This window comes from Cephus cinctus, unplaced genomic scaffold (assembly GCF_000341935.2).
Source record: "Cephus cinctus unplaced genomic scaffold, Ccin1 Ccin1_scaffold0129, whole genome shotgun sequence".
Lineage (NCBI taxonomy): Eukaryota > Metazoa > Arthropoda > Insecta > Hymenoptera > Cephidae > Cephus > Cephus cinctus.
The window spans coordinates 192,402-202,015 of record NW_014332862.1 but is presented as its reverse complement, the minus strand read 5'-3'; the positions used below and the strand labels follow the sequence as shown (position 1 = coordinate 202,015).

The 9,614-nt window shown below is 41.3% G+C and overlaps 1 long non-coding RNA gene across 1 annotated transcript in view; it reads left to right on the top strand.

Moving 5' to 3' along the window:
* The first annotated feature begins 3,722 nt into the window (after positions 1-3,722).
* The window catches only part of LOC107262810, a 43,628-nt gene continuing 37,736 nt past the window's right edge, over positions 3,723-9,614 (top strand). The window contains exons 1-4 of the long non-coding RNA XR_003058252.1: positions 3,723-3,836; positions 4,229-4,445; positions 4,540-4,642; positions 6,635-6,911. This is a non-coding gene — a long non-coding RNA (uncharacterized LOC107262810). The remainder of the gene's footprint in view (positions 3,837-4,228; positions 4,446-4,539; positions 4,643-6,634; positions 6,912-9,614) is intronic.

Sequence of the window (9,614 nt, the reverse complement as noted above, 5' to 3'; positions counted from 1 at the left end):
AGGAGGGGGGGGGTTGATGGTCGTCGATGTATAAGAAATAGAAGGGCGAGAGTGACGAGACGCCTGAGGAAGGTGGAGGACAAAGAGGAGGAGGGGGCGGAGAGGGGGACGAAGTAGGGGGGGATGAAGAAAATTTTAATTCGTTTCTGGCGCCCCGAGGGCTCCTGGGCGAAGCGCCAAGTATTTCAACGTAGAGTCTCTCCACTTTCTTTTTACCTTCTTAATACATCATTCCTCTTTCTTAACCGTAATGGTTACTATACACTCTGCTGCCTCTTATTCATCTTCGGATTCTTCATCATCCTACTTCTGGTCTTCATCCTGGGCTTTCTGTATATGATTTATATATACGTATATATATATATATATATATTGTCTTGTGGAACGAATATCGTGTCGTAGTAATGTTTTATTTTTTTCTTCCTATCCCTACCCCCCTCCTCCCCCCATCTCAAAAATTCACGAGGGCATTAATCGAATTTCGAATCGGAAACGCGTTTGAGCTTTTAATTTATTTTTTCACAATTTTTCCCATTCCGTCGACCCCCCCCCTTCCCCCTCTTCACCCACGGTGCTAATTACAGAAACGTCCTATGCAACCGACAACCCGTCGTATTTTACGAAATGACCTCCTTCTTATCGGTAAATGACTTTTGCCGTAACTAATGTCACTCTTGATTACGACGTCTCTGCATGGTAATTAATCGAGGCGTTAATTAATCTTGTAGTTGATAACGATCGGGGTACGTCCAATTAACGTAATAAATATCGTTCGTCTTTGAGTCCGTTACGCGTGGGTGGTCAGAGGTTACCGTGAAGCTGTTAGTCTGCTATATATATTTATTTTTTTTACATAAATGCTGATGAACTTTGGCCGTTACGACTGATTGTTAGGTAAGAGTTTGTGAAATGATTTTAGTCACGGTAACAAGTTGAAGATAATTTTTTCAAAAAAAAAAAAAAAAAAAAAAAAAAAAAAAAAAAAAAAAAAAAAAAAAAAAAAAAAAAAAAAAAAAAAAGAAAAAAAAAAGAAAAGGATAATTAACACATTTTTTATGTCCACGACATGTGTACGAAGCTGTAGGAAGAAAAAGTTTTCGTATAAATTAAATATATTAATAAGCGTGCAGGTAGGAGGGCAATTAATTAGAAATGTTGATTGGATAAATTTTAATATCTGAAAATGTTAAATCAGATCGAGATAATAATTGAATCGGTATAAAATTCGCTTAGGAGATTTCAATTTTTTCGAGCTGCCACGTGCTTGGTAATCATTGTCAGATTTGCACCCCTTTCGGAGGAGAGGGGCAGGAGGGTTGCTTTCATCCCCCTGCCAGCATAGTCTGGCTGTGTCGCAATGCAAAGAAAAGTATCCTTTGCCGTTGGTAATTAACAAAATAATTAAACAAACTCTTTGTGCAATTACGACAGGGGCGAACAAGGAAGTGAGATGTGGGGGGCGGGAAGGGGGGCGAGATGCGACGCTAGTGGGGTTGCTGGGAAGGGAAGTGCCCTTTGCGGCACTGAGACCCTTGATTACAAGCCCGGCCCTGGGTGTCTGGCTATGTACGAGACTTTTCTCCTGCAAATACCCAAACCCCGGTGACGGGGTCTGTACGAGGAAGCAGATTTTCATTCCGCAAATTCGCAACAAATTTTCACGCGAATTCCCGTTTGAATTTCAACGCAGCCACGTGGGCTATTTCCCGCGCGTACTAAATTCACGGCGATTAGTGACAGTCTGCGTTGAATTGGATTTTTAAAAAAATGACGACAGAAAAATTTTGAAAATTTTCTCATCGACAAATCACAATTTTCGAGGAATTGTCGTACTTTAATTTTTCTATATAGTCCTTTTTTTTTTTAATTTTTTCTACATAGCATTTATGCTTTTTATTTGTTCGGGCATGCATTAATAATGTCAATGTTTCGTATATTTTATTCGATCGTTTATTTATGCATAAATAAGTTATCGGCATTGAATTTTTAGTTTATGAGACAATTTTTTTAGTCGGTACTGGGTCTTTTTTTTTTACTTCTTAACTTCTACCGTTCGTCTTTCCTGTATCGGTATTCTATATGTTTATACAATTCAAACTGGTTACGCGCTTCCTGGATCAATTGGAAAGTGAGCTTTCCGGTTTATTTACGGAAATGCATTCCGATACGTCTAGCCATCCGTACAAGTGAATTGGCGTATATATAGGTCCACGTGCATGCTCATCTATATATCTGTACACATATATGTATGTATGTAACGTATTCGACTCGCGAGCTTTCCGCTTTCGGAAACTTCAAAGGACCATTCGATATCGCCGTATGACGAGGTAACGAAATTCACGTCTAATTTCTATGCAAAGCAGGAATGTGCTCTGCAATGGATGGAACGCATCAATGCCACGGGGAGCGTGAGTGGGGGTGGAAAAGAAAAGTTGAAAGGAAAATGGGATAAAAGCAGGAAACGGAATAGTAGGAGAGGAACAAAAGAAATGTAAGATTTTAAGAGGAAGAGAAATTGGAATAGGAACTGGTGAATCCCATTTTGATTTTTGAAGATGGAAAATTGTCTCGGTTTTCTCGTGGAACGGTCGAGGCGAAAGAATAAAAGAAAAGAAGAAGCAGAAGGAAAATGCCGTGGAACAGGTTGGAAGCTTTGCTAGGGAGATTGAGAAATTTCTAGGGAATAATTCGTATCTCTGCGCAGTGAAATTGGGAAAAAATACTGGCTAACGAACCATCTGCATATGCATGGGATATGAAAACGGGACTTAAACGAATAAAACGTGTTGTGTCTACAGTGTTTTTCATGCTGGCGCTGAGAGCCTAGCGCGTTGCTTCATGATTTTTTAAAAAGTATTCATATTTTTCGATATTTTCAAATGCGCCTGTTTCTCGAATTCATTTTGGCCTCGTTATCTGGGTTGTCTGTGGAGGGCACTTTTTTAGTGACTTTTGGAACTTCGAAAAGCGCAGTGAAAATAGTGGCCGCTCCTCGATCCTCCCTCGAGGTCTTTTAAAGCACCAATCTTCACGGAAGTGACGTCTCTTCGCCTCCCTGAAAGCACGATAAAAGTTTCAGCATAATTTTCACCCTTACGGATAATACGAGAAGGTACGCGAGAGTCCAGAAAAATGTTGAAAAATGTTGGAAAAAAAAAGATTATATGGGAAAAGGACGAAGGAGGTAAACGAAAAGAAAAGTAACCGTGAAACACCGAGAGACCGATAAGCAGTCTCGTGGCGACAAATGTTACCCGCGAAATTTTCATATCGCCCGTAAAAGTTTAGTAACTTCACGATTCTCTTTGTCGAGTTGGATATAGACTGTCCTTCCAGCGGTTATTCTTCCTCTACGATATATAAAGCTTCTGATTGCAATACGAGTTTTTATGTCTTCGCGAAAAGAATAGAAGGTCGGTATCAATTAAACGTTGCACTTGATAATATTATTGTGCTACAAAAATAAGTATCCATAAGATAATCTATGGAGATAAAGCCGTGTAAATATACTTACCAATTTTTATTTCATTCGTGTCTGCATTATAGAATTTAATAACATTTCACGTTATTTATTATTCAACTTTTTAGTACTCATTTGACTCAACCGGCTGCCTTGTATCTGTCCGTCTAACTGGTTCAGCAGAAATTCGCCAGGTGGCGCCACTCAGCGCCACTCCGTAAGCATAACGGCCGCGTAGCGAAAGGAATGCGTTCCGCGAAAATCAGTGGTGTCGAATCCTTTGTAAAGTTATTGACAAGTGTAAAGAAGAAAACAGTTTCCTCCTACTGGTCTTCGATAAGTACTTCAAGCATAGCTGTCCATAGAATACATACAGGTATTTCTAACACCGCATTTCAGATCATGCAGGTTCTTACAAATTTGAGAAATATTTTTACTAATCTAAAATCAGACGTAGATTCAAGATCAGTCTAATGACTTCGCGTTGACGTGTCCTTTTGCATGTCTTAGAATCAGACCACGAAACTTGATCCACATAATCGACTTTGTACGACTTTGTATGGCTCTGTTTCTGCGTACCTATAATTGGACCTGTAGATAGTTCTGTAAAAATAACCTAGATCTCAAGTAATCCAACTAGATTGATCCAATCCCACTCAATGTTAATTCTCAATCGAACAACCTAACTACGCTCAACCTCAATCGTAACTTACATACGTTACAGACCCGTCGAGATAGCTAATAACAATTAACATTTTTTCCTATTAGACTATCCAGTGAATGTTATATTGTATAACTATATACACACAAGTAAATGGCACTCTGGCAATGAGTCTGACTGTAATCACAGATGACGTCCAATCAACGAAGGTTAATTCCTTCGAGCTTAGCACTTTGCTTCCCTAAAATGTATGTACCATGCATATACTATTGTATATATACTTCCGTGAAATATGTATAGCCACGTTAAATACATACAGGACAAGTAAGTTACATACATATCAGTATTATAGGCTTCGATATATGTGTGTGTGTATATATATATATATGAATTAATACTTGGGTTCCATCTGCTTTAGACATAACCTAACCTCACCTTCAAGGTTCGTTTACGAGGAATCGAAAACTGCCACTGCTATCGTGGATAATTCCTTGCAGCAAGGATAATTGCAATATCGACAGGTAACTTTCCTATTATCATCATGCTCGGGCTTTCAGAAGCTCTCCCTACCTACCTACTTACCACCTATAACCTACAAACTACTAACGGTGAAATTATCCTTTTGGAAATTAGCCCGTAACCACATAAACGTTAATCAGCCGACTTAAGGTGATCAAGCGAAGCAGTGACGTCTTTTGTCCTATTAGCTGGAATAATTGCGTATCGTTATAATGCGAATTCACTGGTATGTAAATGTTTTCCTGAATCTGCACAACCGAAACTTTTTCTGGTACGAGCGAGGATGAATAATTCACGCTTTACTGATTAATCAGTTTGATGCACGTAATTGTTGGTAAAAATACATTTGGCTTATGAAGAGAATGTGGTTGGGATGTGGATCCTATGGATGGTCATTAATATAAATTAATTAACCTCAATTTTTTTTAGTATCCACGAGCGTCATTGGACCAGTTACCGGAAGGCTTACATTTAATGCAGAAAAATATGGTGGATCGTAAATAAAATAATAGCGGGATTACCTGCACAAAATTTGTCCCAGTTCCTTTTAATTAATTAGAGCGCAGGGCGGGACGTGTGAGGAATTAGGTAATTGATTTTGGAAAGCTGAAGAATTACATTAACACGGATGTGGCTCGCAGTAGAACAAAGGGATACGGATATTTATTTACACGATAGAATTCGTGTATCTTAACCTAATGTACATTAATTAATCAGAATTAATTAAAGTCTGAGCCAAATTTTAATTGCGGAATACGTATGAGGAAAAATGCTAAAAAAAATGGAGAGAGAAAAACCAAGGAGGAACTGGCAGAAATAATTTCCTTGGCATACATAGTTAAAAGTCTCATTTAGTCGGAACGTTACTGGCCGTTTAACGTTCGTAATGGCGAACCTGTAGAAGGTAAAAGGTAGAAGGTTGGGTAGGTTAGTAGGAGGACTAGGAAGGTCGGAGGTTGGGAAGGTATGTTGCTGGTTGGGCACTTTAGTCGTTTGCCACTTGAGGTTTAATGCTTGCAACCGACAAGTTAGCGATAAGAAGAATGCGCGCAGGATGAAAATCGTTAGTAACGCAATTTTCTGGCAGAGTAGAAATTGCGTTTTTTAAATAGAAAATTAATGGAACATAAAAAAATTCTCTAATACGTAAAAATCAGTATTTTGAAGTTTCGTACTTTTTGTAAAATGGTAATGAATAAGGGGAAATATTTTGTCGTGAAAATTTGGAAACGATCAAAAAGAGGAATCCATGGTCGTTTTGCGCTGATAGATAGATCTGATACGTGCATATGAATTCTGTGATGGTCAAACATTTTTTCAATCGATAAAACATGATTTGGGAAAATATTGCGTGACGGAGTTTAGGTTATAGTTTTTTTTTTATGCCAATTTAAAAAATGAGCCGATAGGTTCACACAGGTATATATATATATAGGGTAACCATAGGAGTAATCGAACTTCGTGAAAGGCAAGAGAAGTTCGCGGTAGAAATATAAGGAGAGGAGTGTCATAAATCCCGAAGAAAAGTGAGAAAAACCATGAGGATACCTGTGGCGCAGGAGCGGCCAAAAGACTGGTAGAAATGGGGTTAACAAAAGGGCCCCCCTTAAGCGTTGTCAACCACGTGAGTTAGACCCGAGAAATATTTAATAAATTTTTTTCGAGCCTCTTGCGTGCGTGCGAATGCGCGTAGACTGTTCGCGGATGCATAAATCGTGTGCCCAATGGTGATGGGTGATGGGCGAGGGGTAACAGTGAGGGCTGGTGGGTGGTGCGACGGCGTATCGTGGTCGTACGCTGAACTCCCGAAAATTTTCATATTTTACACGTTAAATTAAAATGAAATGGCGGCCGCGCGAGATCGCATACGGCTGGGACCCCACATTGAGAGATGTGTATACGGGGTTGGCAATGTTGATGACGGTGCTGGTGGTGGTGGTTGGAATGAATTTGGTGAATTATGGCGGCTGTAAAAAATTATGTTTTATTCATAGTTATCAGCCGGCCCGGAGAATGGCAGATGTGTGCATTCTGGAATTAGGGGTACCAGCTAACGTATACGGCCCTGGCTACCCCTGCTCTCCCACACCTCTGACTCAACTGTGGATGCCTGCGTACCGTGTCTACGCGGCGGCTGCCCGTTCCGGGGGATATTTCCACGGCCAATCTTCACGGGCCTGTCGGCTATCTAGGAATTTACATTTTTTTCAACGCTCCTTCCGCCGACGAGGAAGGATGGACTGGAGGGGACGTAAAATACGAAGGAGAGGGGTGAGTCAAATTTAAATATCACGAAATATTAATGACACGTGGCAATTGAAAATTTTGATATTTTTTTTTGTTTCTTTTGTCAAATTTATATTCAATTTCTTTAATCGAGTTCAAACAACGTATCCTTATGAATTATATCAAACTTCCCTCTCCTAACCCTTAAAAAAAATTTCTGCCTGAGAAATCAGGGGTTCGGGGCTGGTTGGCACGATTTATTTTTATTTAAATCGTATTTTAAATGCATTTTATTTAAATCTCTAGGACTACGGATATATTTACCCCCTGAACCCCCTCCCGTGCTCCCGTAAGTCCGTGCCATCCTTTTGCACCGCTCGAACCTTTGAGAGAAACTTTTTCCAAAAAAAAAAGGGAAAAAAGTTAACGTTTCCTTCTGCCCTCCACGTAGCTCCTGAGGGGCTGCGAGTAGGGGGCAGTGGGCGGTGCCGGAAGCGGCATCGAGTGGCGTATAGGGGAAACGCAAAGTTTTTTCAAAACTGACAGCGCCGAAAGGTTGTATCAGGCAATTACTTAATTAATAGAAAAACTCAACTTTCCTCCGGATCAGCTCTGTCCCCCCCCCCCAAGCACCCTTCGCAACTCGGTAGCTACCCCATTGGGGCCCCATGTGACCCCATCTAACTACTTTGGCTCCCACACACTCCGCCCCTGTCCTCCTAAGGGATCCCAGCCCAGCACGCTTAAGGAGTTTCCACTTCACAGGGCATTTCTTCCATATGACGACTCGCCGAGGCAAGAGCCCAAACGGGAGCTTCAGGGGCTGGGTGGTTAAGTAAGTTGTATCCACCCACTTTGGACAAATTAAAAATTCTTACCGAGTTGAAGAACCGTCCTTCCTTTTTTTTTTCCAACGGCCTTCATCATCCTTTTACGAGTCTAACCCTAACCTTTTTCTGCTTCGGACCATACGCGATACCAAACGCGGATTCTCAGTCGAGAGCCGTTAGGCGCGGCTGATATCCTTCTTGCCAGTTTGAAATTTCTTGCGTACTCCTCCTACCCACTCGCGTCGCTGATATATCGTAAGGTAGAATCTAGGGACTTTTTTGTCGCGCCGTTATTCAGAAACTTCCTGCCGTACAAATATTTCCCTAGGACACCCGTTACACGTATAACCCATTTGGACGTAGACTAGGGAGAACGTAATGCCTATTGTACGTTTTATAGGTATATTATTAGTACCAACTGCCAAACATTCGAACCACGCGAAATCCCTAGAATATCAAAGCAGTCGTCTGTCTACTCGTTAGACGAAATTTCAAAGTATCCCGCTTCCAACTCTCACTCGATATTCGTGGCAAATTTTTTTTGTTTTCCTATCTACCCAAAAAACCTCCCGACCACCCTCTATCCGTCTCCCTCTTCGTCGTAAGGGTAAAATCCCTTCTTCTTGCTCGGCGCTCCGTGAGATGGCTGCCGGCAAAAACAAACTTTGCTTCTTGCCGCGTAGCTGTCACGGAGTGCAGAACGATGTGCCTCGGAGGCCTCTTTGAGTTCATTAGGTTTTACCGGGGTGGCTCCGGGTGGCTGCTGCGAGTAGACGGTCAGGGCCGGGGCGTGTTTCTCTCGTCAGTAAGGAAAGTGGTGGGCGTTGCATCCTGGGCGTTTGTTTTTATAACGTTATAAAAAAAAAAAAAAAAAAATGAAGACAGAGGACTAAAGCATATAAAAAAGAAAGGGCAAAAAGATACTTTACTGCAGAGCCAGTGCAGGTAAGAAATGACGCGAGGGGGGAAAATTGGATGGGGGGGGGAGGATGAACCGACGAAGAGAACAAATGGCAGCGGCAGCAATTCGAGAGCACTTTGAACATTATCGAATTATCAATTGGAAATTTCACCAGAAATTCCTTAGAACGTTTTTCACAGGAATTGTTAGGTACCGAGAGTCCGGCGGGGAGGGGAGTGACGCTACGGCAAGGGATGGAGTAGGCACGAAAGGGGGTTAGAAAAAAAAAAGCAGAATCATTTCTCAAACAATGAAAAGTTTCAGGGCGGTGGTCTTCTTGGCGTTTGTCAAATAAAAATGACGACTTTTCTGCTCCCTTTCTTTCGTCGTCTCTTCCTATATCCTTTTTCGTTCGTTCTTTCTTCTTTTTCCTTTTTTCATCCACTCCCGAGAGAGCTCTTAATTCTATGCAAAGATCGGAAAGTAATAGGGCGTCCATTTAACTGGGCAGAGGAAGAGGGCAACTGTGTACTTTGGTAATAAAATGTTTTTTACCCTCTTCCTTTCCTCCTGACTACTCCCCCTCCCTCCCTCCCATTTCATCCCGAGTTCTCGGGTCTCGCATAGGTACAAAGTTCCCGGGTTCGTGCGTTGCCCGTGAGGCTGTGTGGTAATTTCTTTTTACTGTAGTTCTTCCTTTTGCCTGTCTGAAGTCCTAGGGACATTTTCTTACCTCGGTAAAGCTGGAACCGCCACAGTGGTGGAAATGGAAACTAAAATTTATCGGAAAATTAGGAACTGTTTAAGAGCCATATAAGCACCTTTAGAAAAATTTTCCAGCTTCGCCCCTTTGACTCGGAAGCTGTGGCGGTACTGGTTGAAAAAAAAAAAGTTGGAACTGTTATAGTATGATGAATAAAAAAACTAAGACAAGCGGAACATGGGATTTAAGAGGTAATTAGGTGCTTCAAAAATATGCAACAGTCAAATTTGGAATTTCACCCCCCCCCCCCCCCC